The 12,503-nt window shown below is 41.5% G+C and overlaps 1 long non-coding RNA gene across 2 annotated transcripts in view; it reads right to left on the bottom strand.

Moving 5' to 3' along the window:
- Positions 1-4,005: 4,005 nt before the first annotated feature.
- Positions 4,006-12,503, bottom strand: part of LOC120100608 (uncharacterized) — a 72,347-nt gene continuing 63,849 nt past the window's right edge. For both annotated transcript variants that reach the window (XR_005500412.2, XR_005500411.2), the window contains 2 exons: positions 5,187-5,367; positions 4,006-4,265 (listed from right to left, as the gene is read on the bottom strand). This is a non-coding gene — a long non-coding RNA (uncharacterized LOC120100608). The remainder of the gene's footprint in view (positions 4,266-5,186; positions 5,368-12,503) is intronic.

Below are 12,503 nucleotides of genomic sequence, written 5' to 3' on the forward strand. Positions count from 1 at the left end.
AGTGAGTGATGGGAAGGATCGTACAATGATATTTCAAGGAGTTGCTTATACTGAGGAGGCTAGGGGCTAGTTTGCTCCTTTAAGGGTTCCTCCTGGTTGTTGTCATGCCAATTGTTAAATGGTTAACTGTCCTCACACTGTGATAGGGCAATTTAGCATCAGGTGAGATTATAATGAAGTTATAGATCACCTGCTGTCCCTCTGGTAGCTATCTTGCATCTAGTCAGTTTTGACCAGCCCACTTGTTCAAAAACAAACAAACAAACAAACAAACAAACAAACAAACAAACAACACCTTTTGGCCTCATAGGTATCCTGTCCTCAAAAATAGTCAAGAGTAAGTAGGATAAGTAGCAATTCATCCAGGTCATAGGCAGTGTAAGATTAGAGGGCAGCAAGTCTCCCACTTTTAAATTGTTTTTGAATTGTATTGAAGGGAGGTATAACTTCTTAAAGAAGAATTTAGGGGCCAGGAAGGTATCCACAGAGGAGTTAGAAAATTCTCAGGATTCCTTTCCTTCTTCTCTTAATCCCAGCTGCCAGAAGTTGAAGCTGATGTCAACTTTGAGCGAGCCCACCCTCAAGGCTTTGTTAGCACTCACGACTACTAATGCTGCCATTTGGTAGGTGTTCAAAAAGATTCTTTCATACCTTCCTTTTGCTGCATTTTAAAAGTATTTTGATTCTTTATTTCTAATATGTATGTATCTATGTATGTGTCTGTGTGCATGAGTTCACGTATGTGTGCGTGGGTATGCATGTGCACACATGTATGTGAAAGCCAGAGGTCCACCTTGGTTGTTGTTTTTCAGGTGCCATCCACCTTGTTTCTTGAGTCAGAGCCTTCCAGTGTCCTGGAAACTATCACATAGGTTAGCCTGGCTGGCCAGTAAGCATCCCAGGTACTGGGGTTGTAAGTGTACAATATCCCATCTGGGGTTTTTACATGGGACGTGAGGATTGGACACAGGTCCTTATGTTTGTACCGCAAGCTCTTTATAGACAGAGACATCTCCTCAAGCCCTAATGTCCTTCCGTTGGTGGGTATGTGATGCAAAGGACTTGGAGGGACGAAGAGGAAGAATTCAGTTAGGGAGCCAGCTTAGAATGAATTTATATGTGAATGTAAGATATCTCTGCTTCTCTGAACTTCCAGTTTCCTTTCCAGGTCACTGCACAAAGGAGAGAGGTCACTATTACTTTCTGTCCTGAAAAGAGACTGGATTTCACTCCAGTCTCAAATTCTCTTCCTAAATGCTCTCTCATTTCCTTAAGGCCAAATGTTTTAATTAGAAAATGGAATGAAAGACTTTTTTTTTATTAGTTAATTAATTTTGCCCCAGTTGATCTTTTGAAACTCTCCAATCTCAAGTTTCAGAGGAGCCCAGAGTATCAGGGAAGAGTGTGTAGCACTATTGGGGATGATACCAGATTCATGCTGGTTACATACTAGGTTTCCACAGGCTGCATCCGTTTAATGGCTTCTCACCAGGCTGTTTGCAGAGCTCAAGCAGCTCCCCAGAGTCTTATTTGTTGACTCAACCATTGGGCCTTGATGCTTTCCAAAGCAAATGGTGTAAGCTGCTTCTCCTGAAGTCAATGCACGGAATTTTAATGTTGAAACCACACATCTTTCCATACAAACCTCATACTAGGTCATCATTTCTACACATCTGAATGTGCTGGTGTCCAAAATAGTCCATCCGTGCTAGGCTAAGTAAATCTACATGGGTTTCATCACAATATACCCTCTCATTGTAAGAGGCCTGTGATTTTCTTTGTAATATTGGCCTTCAAGTGTTGTTTGTTATAGTCCAGGAGGAAGATATCAATCTTCCAGAATAAGAACATTCCTGCACTCAGTTCACACAGAGTGGAGGTTTGAGTGTACTTCTATGCAGCATAAGAGGGCTTGTAATGGTGTTGGGAAGAGGAGTGAATACCAGAAGTGTAGCATTGCCCTTTCGTTTAATAATCCCTTAACTCTAACACCTTTTACTCCACTCTGGATAATTTTCTAACTGCCAATTCTGAGCAGATATCAGCTTAAAGGGTCTTTTCTTTTGTGTGCCAGTGTTTCTTCATTCAGGGACTGTGATGGCTGGTTTTTGTCAGCTCAACACAAACCTAGGCTTATCTGGGAAGACTGGATCTTAATTGAGAAAATGCCCCCATAAGACTAGCCCATAGGTGAGTCTGCAGAGTTACCTTGATTAATGATTGATATGGAAGGACTCTATCCATTGTGGTGAGTGGTACCATCCCTGGCAGATGATTCAGGATGGTATAAAAAAGCAGACTAAGCAAGCCTTGAGGAGCCAGTAAACAGCATTCCTCCTTGGCCTCTCACTGGTTCTTGCCTCTGGGTTGCTGCTTTGAGTTCCCGACCTGACTTCTTTGAATGATATACTATGAGTGTAGGGTGAAATAAATTCTTTCCTCCCTAAGTTGCTCTTGGTCATGGTGTTTCTCATGGCAATAGAAACTAATTAAGAGAGGAATTCAACCTTTTCCTAACACATGTGATGCCAGCCCATTTAGACGAGGAGAAAGCCACATTATGGAATCTGTGTGATTGTGATTGTTAAATCTATTTTCCAGAGTATGATCTTCCTAAACTGTTTTGATGGAAACTTCTGAATAAAGCTTGTTCTAAAATATACGAGTTATCACATATAAAGATGAGAAATGTTGGTTCTAAATAGCTCCCAACTCTGTTTGCAAAACAATCCCTGTGCCTGTTAGTCTTCATCCTTTTGCTTGATATATTTTTAGTTACAATAACAGTACACATCTATCTTCTGTTTTGTCTTTGTTTTGGCAATAGGAGATAAAAGGAATGATTGTAATCAAAACAGAAGTCTTTTGAATATAATCATATCTAAAACATCATTCATAAAGTCACACAACTTAGTGGAAAAAGAAAGAAAACATGATCTTACCTGTGGAGCTTTATTATCAAGCCACATTAGCAAGATATTTTATCCATCATATATATATATATATATATATATATATATATGTGTATATATATATACATTTATATCTGGGTTGAAAGAAGTTAGTGTCTGTTTACACATGTTTACACAGACACTGGGGTGTCTTGCTAGTTCTGAGGAGCCCAGCTGCAGCAGCCTTGGATATCTTGTCCTCTCTGTTATTCTCTTCCCTGCTTAATTCCTTAATTTCTCAGGGACCGAATGACCAGCCAGGCGCAGGAAGGTGATTTCCTGTAACTGATGCCAGGCCCTTCATTTGCCAGTATCCCCTAGGAGGCTGCAGCTCGTCTAGTGTAAGACAAAGCAGAGAGGCTCTGTTCCATGACTGTGGAATGTACGCTTTTAGGTAAGTCTTAAGCAACTTTAGGATTCTGTCTTCCCTTTGTGTTTGTAAAAGGAACCCATTCACCTTGCAATTTCAGGGTGTCTTGTCATCATCCATCAACAGAATAGTAACATTGGTGATATGTTCATACAGTAAGGACTTACCAGCTACCCCAGAGAGCCACCTGGCAAACACACTACTTACTCTTGGGCATTGTATAGTTGTCCTTTGGCAGCAGGAAGGTTATGCTTGGTGATTGTACCAAGTTATGGTCGTCAATAGTTCATTTGGTTTCAACACAGGCCCTCTCTCTCCTTCAAGGACAGAGCACGTTTCTCAGGAGGCCACAGAACTCGTAAGAGAATACAGAACAGAGGTCTGAGAAGAAGATGAGCTAGCAGATGTCGATTTGTGAACTCACATTTAGAAGTATGTCAGATGCTTGAGTGCTTAACACACAAAACTTTCTCTCATGGGTTTTCAGAATGGCGAGGGTAGTGGGCCTCCAAGAGCTCCAGTCCTGAAGAGTTACTTTTGGCAATAACGCCATGACTTGCCTTGACTCCTTCCTCAAGTCCTTAAACTTCAAGGGGGCCTTGGATTATTGATGGAACTGGACTGACAGAGATGGTAGTGATGCTGCCACTCCTGATTTAATCCTGGAAAGATTATGTGTTTCAGTTTTGGAAAAAGAGGCCTTTATTAGGGCGAGGAAACAGACACACACAGCAGACACACAGAGAGACCCTCTGCAAAGCAGAGGGTGACTTGGGAAGCTGAAGTCTGGCCCCTTCCTTGATGGCTGAGGTCCTGAAAAAAGTCTTTTAGGAGTCTTCTTCCCATAGTTTAAGGATGGTCAGTTTAACAAAAGTCAGCATGGTTGTATAACAATTATGATCTTGCTTTGAATTTGTTGAGTCACAAAGAACCTGTGTTAGCACCTGTCAAGATGAAAAGGAATTATGTTCCCAAATATTAATATAAATATTGGGTCAAATAAATAAAATGCCCATTCATGTAACTTACACTATAAATCAGTTTACCATCACCTTTAGAAACTAATTATCTTCACATTCCCTTGGACCTTTAAATTGGGTTCTTACAAAATGGTGGTATAATACCATACTCTTTTTTCTTTTTTTACCACCTTGGTTAATTGTAAATATTGGATAACAATCATCTTAAAAACAGTCATTTAAAAAACCTAGATCTTGGGCATATAGTTTGGTATTTAGTAGGCCTGTTTAAAAAATAAAAAAAATTACTAAGGTGCATTTATTTGGGGCGTTGTAGTTCATGTTACATTTAAATTTTATTCTGTTTTTCTGTATAATCCAGCAGAAGGCTATGGGGCTAGTGGACATAGTAATAATTACATCATTGAAGCCTTGTGACTGGTCTGGGGCAGTCTTAGTGTTATGTCTATTATTTGGTGAAAATATTAACAGGCCCCCTTTGATGTTCAAGCTATCATGGTTTAGATAAGAAACTATATGGTCACCCTTGAAAGGATGTCATTAACCACTCATTCCAGTCAGATACTAACTTCACGCATGGTGCTCTTTCTATGGTACCACTTTCTGGGTGGTGCTTCTGCCATCCCCGTCTTTATGCTCTTGGCCTGGACACAGATGGTGTAACCCAGGAAAGATAGAGCATTACCCCTTGCCTGGCTTGCTCTATACCTCATTCTTCCACTTGGGGGGGGGGGGTCAAAAAACCTTTTCAACAAGAAGTTTTCAAGATTTAAAGTAGATATCCCAGTTTTAAACACTCTAGGAGAGGACACCCCTTCTGCCTTTTGGCAAGCTCTGAACACAGGACAAGGATAAGAAAATCCAGAGGGCATCCAAGTCTCTTACTTAGGGCATTAAGCAGGAACCTGTGATGGGCTGTGGTTGTCCCCTCTTAGTGAGGACAGAGAGTGTCCCCTCTGTCGGGCTTGGAGCCCTTGCAGATCTCCAAATAAGTGTGTAGTTATGGCTGTAACCCCTTCTTGCTCATCTCCACAGCACCATCGGGTCTCTCCAATTCCACATGTATCTGAAATGAAGCAAAGAGAGGTGCTGGATGAGAGCACAGAATCCCAATCCCCCAGTGTTAGTAAAGAACACAGCTTAAGTGGTTATCAAAGGATGACTCTAGAACCATGGTCACATCTTATAGCTAAGCACTCCAAATAACCAACCCCTATCTATTTTCCTCAAAAAGCTAAATTTTCTTTCTTATCTCTTTTGAGCTTCTCATGAGTAAAATGTGAAAGTAGTCTTAATGTCCTTTATCATCAGTTTCACTGGCGTCCACTAGTCACTGCTGAATGCGCACCTGTTTTCTTACAATACCAGGATATGGTATTGTCCCAGAAGTCACATCATTTCTGTCCTGGAGGTAGTAGTTATTCTCATAGCAAGTGCATATTGGACAAATTAGTCATTCTGGAAGGCCATCCTGCTCACTCCCATCTACAGGTTTCCAGGTTTGGTTAGCCTCATACTGATACTCAGGTTAAATTGACTCTTGAACATTACTGGTAATTAACCGGGGATCTAGCTTCCTCAGCATCTGTATTCCCCAGGATCTCGAGAATTATAGAATGCACTGCATAGGAACTGAAGTCTCCCCTTTGAGGCCATTACTGAACAAATCCCAGAATCTGGATGCTGTGGAGAACAGCCTTGAAGGTGGCAGGAAAAGACAAATGGCTTTGCCTGTGAACTGACAGTTCCAAATGCCAGTAAATATCAGCACACAGACACCTCTTCTATGACCTATGCAGTCAGTCATGAGTTTGCTGGGGATAGAATGAAGTCTCTAAGCAAGGTTGCTCATGCCAGTTGCTGAGGTAAGATGAACGTCACTACTGGTTGTGTGGAGGGTCTGGAAGCCCCTCTTGGATTCATCTCCCTTCGACTATTGCCACATTTATTCATTACTATTAAGGCCTTTATGATATCTTCTCTCCAAGAAGGAGCTGGAGGTCAAACTTTTTCTCATATACACCCATCCGTATGTAGTTGAGTTGGGAAGAGCTAGGAAGGAAATGCGTTCCGACCTAGACTGATGGTCACCTTTGATCTCTTCTTTGTTGCCCTGGTGAATCCACTGGTCATCATTCCCTCTACACATATTGTGAATTCCTTTCAGAGTTTTCTAAAATTCAGACGTAGTCAACCCTCTCACCCTCAACCCATCAGAAGTTCACAAACACTTTGGAGTCAGAAGGAGGGGTTTAGGTCTTCAGGAAGTCTTTACTCATTTATAAATTATGAATGAATACACGGTAGCCATGGGCCAAGACACATATCACACAGAATATTCTCCTTTATATCCTTATGTTTTTACCTAGCATAATTAACACTAGTTTATAAATATATGTATGTCTTGGCATTGTTTTTGAAGGTGTGTGTGTGTCTGTCTGTGTATGTGTGTCTGTGTGTCTGTCTGTCTGTGCAGATGTGTGCATGTGTGTGAGAGAGAAAATGGTTAATGTTTTATTATATTTATCGACTACTCCCACACACTTTTGAATTGACCATCCTATACACTTTGTGTCCACTGATTAATTTCTTGAAATCATTCCCTAGAAGTGGTATTTTCTTAGTGAAATGGTCACATGACAGCAGCAGTATCTGGGCTATTCTGCAGGCTGCACAGTCTCCCTACAGTGAACGAGAATATAATCTCCCAGATTTGCCTTTAGATGGTCTCTAATGACACACAGCCGAGGCTCGGAACTGTTGAAGCATGTTTCTGAGTTTCAGAGTGTCAAGCAAGACAGGACAGCAAACTGTTTGTAGCTCCAAATTCAGTTTTCGAATTTGCTTTTCAGCAAAACATAATGCCAGCTGTGTCTCAGTAATTACCAGGAAGGGCTGTCCTTAGTCTTCTGTGTATTTGTAAGCCAAAGGAAGAGCTTTCATATATTTAAAAAGAATGATTACTATGGTTTGGTTGAGTGAGGGTGGAGACAGGGTGACATTCAAAGGGCCTCCTGTTTTGAAGAAGACCAGAGAGAGGATAAAGTAGTGACTTGTCGTGGGGGGCGTACATATTCCCCAACTACTATTGCAGTGTAGGTAACCAATGCCCTCCGTGGTGATATCTGTCCTCTTGGCCTTTCTCTTGTCGAGGGGCATCCTCTTCTTAATGTTCTTAAGGCATCTAACGACACTTCAGCTTGAGACTTGTGAAACATGTCTTCTTTCCTGCACATCAATTGTACAGACCCACTATACTTACTCTCAATGCGTGGGAGACATATATAAGCCAGGAAGCCTGTGCTGAATCCCATCCCTTCAAATGTGGAAATGTGGTACTTTCCATAGCCACAGAGCCTGTCAGGGCTCGACATTGAACGCAGGAACTTCAGACTTCATTCATAGACAGCAACGTAAGGACAGATTTGAGAACCAGTCACTTGGCCTTCTGTGCTGTGCCTCTTCGAGTCCTACTTACTAGAGATGCACATTGAGATTCAGGGCTGAAGAGGCAGAGGTGGCCACAAACATTCTCTATTAAAAATACATAGTTTTTGGTTTTGTTTAAATGGCTATTATTTTGATCCTACTGTCTCTTCCAGACATGCCTAATGACTTCACCAAGTAAAGAACTTTCTGGGCTGAGCTGTTGCTGACGGAGAGGTAATGCAGATCTGAACTGGTCAGCAGCCTGATCAGAGGTTACAGCTATCCCCTAGGTACCAGAGTGAGAGTAAGGCAAATCTGAGGTACATAATCTCACACTCAGGGCACAGATACCACAGTGAGTGGCTCTGCATTGGTGAGTTTAGTTAAACTGGAAACATGTTCCCCAAAAATTCTTTTCCCTGTTGGGTTCTGAGTAAGGATCAGCCTTAAAATCTATTTCTACAAGCTGGGAGTGATGGTGCATGCCTTTGATTTCAGTTCTCAGGCAGCAGAGACAGGCTTGGCCTATATACTGAGTTCCAGGATAGTTGAGACCACATGGTAACTGCCTCCCTCTATCTCACCATCGGGAGGGGGACATAAATAGCCAGCCATGTTTATGCGGAAAACTGGCGTAGGCTCAGGCACTACCAAAACACACAGTCACAATCAGGGATGTGCTGGTTCTTGGCACAGGGGAGCATCTGGGACTCAGAAACCTCTGCAATTTCTCCAAGTCTTGAGCCAGATAAGGGTTTAGACTGCGGATGGAGGGTGTTGGCTCCTGTCATAGGTCACCCACACTGTGGAAGCTGACAGCTTGGTGGTGGCAACAGACTCATGCTCATTCTGGGTTGTCCTCTTGAATTCCAACTTACTCACATGAGGTTAAGCCTGTCCTTGCTCTCCACTTCCTGCCCATCTTTCCTTCCTAACGGCCCACCCTGCTGACTTCAAGCCAGTACCACACGAAGAAGCGACAGCTGTACACAAATCAGCTACCACCTCCCACAGTTGCATGAGGTCCATCTCTACTCTGAAACTCTTGTCGTTCAATGGGTCTGCTTTTCTGATTGGACGCTGTCAGATATTGATTATGGAGATGGTAAGAGCAAAATTGTAGCTTCCTGTTTATCACGTTATCTCCAGAACCTAGAACTATACTTGGGAGTTAGAAAACCACTAAATAGGTGTCTATGAATAGGAAGTTTTCAAAAGGGAGAGTTATGGGACTTGGTGATTACTCTGATATGTGTGTGTGTGTGTGTGTGTGTGTGTGTGTGTGTGTGTGTCTTACCCAGGTAAAACATTGTTTATACCTAGATAGGGAATCTAGAAAGGGAATTATTTGAGGAGTACACTCCAAGCAAGGTTCTGCTCAGATGATTCAGAGTTGAGTGGTCACATGGTAGCTTTTGTTCATTCATGTTTGTTATTATTATTTTTTCTCACTTGTATATTACGTGGTGTGTATGCATGTTTGCATTGCGTCAGTGCACATGTGTGTTTGCATGGAGTGCATGTGCAGCCATTAAGTTTACTCTGGATGGTCTTCCTTGATCCCTTTCTACTTTATTTAATGGGGCAAGGCATGTTGCTGAATGCAAGGCTCATTAATTTCTGCTGTCTAGCCAGCAAGCTTGCCCTGGAGATCTCTGCTTCAGTTCCTTCAGTCCTGGGATTCCTGAAGACTACCTTGCCAGCCTGGTCTTTATGTAGGTTCTGGAGATCAGAACTCTGGTTCTCACTTGCAGGACAAGCACTTTGCTCTCTGAATTAATTCTGTATCCTATCAGGAGCTCTTAAAGTGACAGGTTGGAGCCTGAATCATATAACTTTTCGGAAGTGTACTGTTACTCTAAGAAGACAATTGGTTATATTTTGGATGTATTAGATTTGAGAGGACTATGAGATATTAAGTTCACCTCATATCTCAGGATAAAGGTCTGGAAATGAAGACTTAGTTCTGGAAACCATCTGCTTAAAAACAATACTTGAAGCAACAAGTAGGATTACAACAGTTTAAATGCAATCAAGGGAACAGACTGGGGCCTTAGAGGCCAACACAATTTAAGTCTGGTGGCAGAGGAGAAGTCTTCAAGGAACACTGAAAAACAGTGGTCAGTGGTAGGAGAGGCAAGCTGTAGGAGTGTGACTGAGAGAGGAAATGACTTCAAGAAAGTCATACTGGGAAATATTAAAACATTCAAAGATTAGAGATATCCCCAGACAAGGTAATGCCTGTGACACACTAGGTGAGGAAATAGAGTGCTGTGGATTGAGGAGTAGACAGGAGATGGCAAAATGATGCTGGAGAATGGAAGTGTGTCTAAAGGTGGTTGTGAAAAGAAGAGATGAAGGGGCAGAAGGGGTAGAATACAAGCTTCAGTGAATGGTTGGACAACATCTAAAGAAAGATATCCTGAGTGGTAATAAAGGTTGAATGGGGACTTGAGAATGGCAAGTGAATGGCTGAGAGGAACAGTTACTGGATAAGCTAAGGAAGAAGCAGAAACCAGTAGGCAGAAACAGTCTGTGAAAGCATTCCATGTCTATCAGGTAGCAATAAACACGGAGATGACCCTAAAGCCCCGAAGGTGAAGGATGAAAAGGAGAGGTTGTCTTTCTCCAAAGATGGACATCTTAAGGGAATCTGGGGTTGTTTATTCACTCAACATTCAATAGCAGATGTCTATGCTAACAACCCAGAGTATTGGTTAGGACATGACTAGGGGAGACATCTACTGACCCAGCATTCTCAGTTGCTTGTCTCTTTGCTGTAACCTAATTCCAGACAAGAAGTAGCTTAGGGGAAGGAGGATTTATTTTAGCTCACAGTTTCATGGAGGGGGAGGCACAGTGGCTGGCGCTCTGTAGGAACTGTTTGTATGATTTGTGGCATTTCCTGGAAGCACAGGTTGTTCAGAAAGTAGGTTGGTTGTAAATTTCACAACCTACCAGTGACCCACGTCCTTTATTGAGGATCTATCTCTGAAGGTTCCATAACGTCTCTGAACACCATCACCACCAGTGTTTAAACAACAACAGCTTGTGAGGGCTACTTTACATTTAAACCATAGTAATGTGAGAGAGAAAATGTGTTTAATGGATAAGCATACCCTCTGGATGAATCTGTATTTGCTCACTGTTTTTAGTCTTGACTGCACATGAGGATTTTTGTTGTTTGATTTCTTAAGGTGCCATGCTAGTTCTAGCCAGCCTGATTCTATCTGAGCCTCTGTGGGTAGCACATGACTGCCCGTGGTTGTCAAAGCTCCTCAGGGATCTCTAATATGCAGTCAAGTGGATAAAGAACAAATGATCGAGGAGATGTTGGCATAGGGGGATTGCTTTGCTGATGCTGACAAGAGAGATGAATGTCATTTTGGCTGGTACTAAGGGCACCTGCATTTGGCATCAGGGACCTCACGAGGCAGAATAATGCCTAGGAAGGCTGCAAGATCTAGAGCAGAGTTTCTCAATCTTCCCAGTGCTGGGCTCATTTAATACAGCCCCTCATGTTGTGGTGACTCCCAACCATAAAATTATCTCAGTAACACTTTATAACTGTAATTTTGTACTGTTAAGGACTATAATGCAAATATTTAATTTGTAGGATCTCTGATAAGCAATCCCCAAAAGGGTCAAGACCCATAGGTTAAGAGCCACTGGTCTAGAATGTTCAACTGTTTGTAGTTGAAACTCTTGGCTGGAAGTGAGGCAGGGCCTGGGAGGGAGCATCTTAACATTGTCAGCAATTGGACACCTACCTAGGAGGGTAATGGATAGGACAGGAGGCACCCTGGTATGATTTTCTACTGGGTGGTTACCATAACTTTCTGTGTGGCTTGAGAAACTGTACCTGTCTTCAATGGGAAACAGGAAAGAGGTTGAGTTTAGGAAAGCATGCTGTGTTAGGAATGAAGGAAGGAACTAGAACCTGGGAGATAAAAAAGCTTTGGGCAACTCTGATACTTGTCATGAAGTAACTAAAAGACTAACAGGTAAAATAGCAACAAGGTTCACTTTGCTTAGTTCCAGTGTATAGACCAAAGTCTTGCTATTTAAGATATTTCCTCTCCCCTGAAGGAAGACATCTTTGAAAACCCACGTCTACTAAGCATTTGAAGTAGGACGTGTTCTTTTAGAGACGATCAAAGGACTGAATAGAAAAGTTCTTAAATGCTCTTATAAAATTATATTTGCACTTTATATAATAGTATGATTATATTTAAGATTCTCTAGTTAAAATTTCTAGAAAATTCTTTGATGTAACCATTAGGATAACTAAATAAAAGAAAACTAAAGGTTCCCTTCATGTGCATTAAAACTATTTCTGGCAAAATGAACTTTTAGTTTTTTTTAAAAAAATCTAGTGTTACAGAGGGAGGTATAGAGAGCAATATTAAAGTATTCAAGCTTTGTAAGTAAAGATTTTATATAAGTAAAGATTTTATAAGTAAAGATTGAGGACTTGCTTCTTTCAATGTGTATATTTATAGTTTAGCACATTAATAAAAATGTTTATGATTTCTGACATTTTTGGAATAATCTATTAGGCAATACTCCCTGTGTGTTATAGAAGTGGGTCAGTATTTTTACCAGAGGATGAATTTAGGCATGAAGAAATCTTTGGACTGGAAGAAGGTCATAGCTGAAGTCATCACTGTAGCCAAGAATAGCCAGCTGTCAAAAGTATGCATTTGCTCAGTCATCGCAACCCAGAGCCAGGTATGAAAAATATACCTTTTTTTCCCAGAAGTTGGGATGTAG

This window comes from Rattus norvegicus, chromosome 2, assembly GCF_036323735.1.
Source record: "Rattus norvegicus strain BN/NHsdMcwi chromosome 2, GRCr8, whole genome shotgun sequence".
In the NCBI taxonomy this organism is placed as follows: domain Eukaryota; kingdom Metazoa; phylum Chordata; class Mammalia; order Rodentia; family Muridae; genus Rattus; species Rattus norvegicus.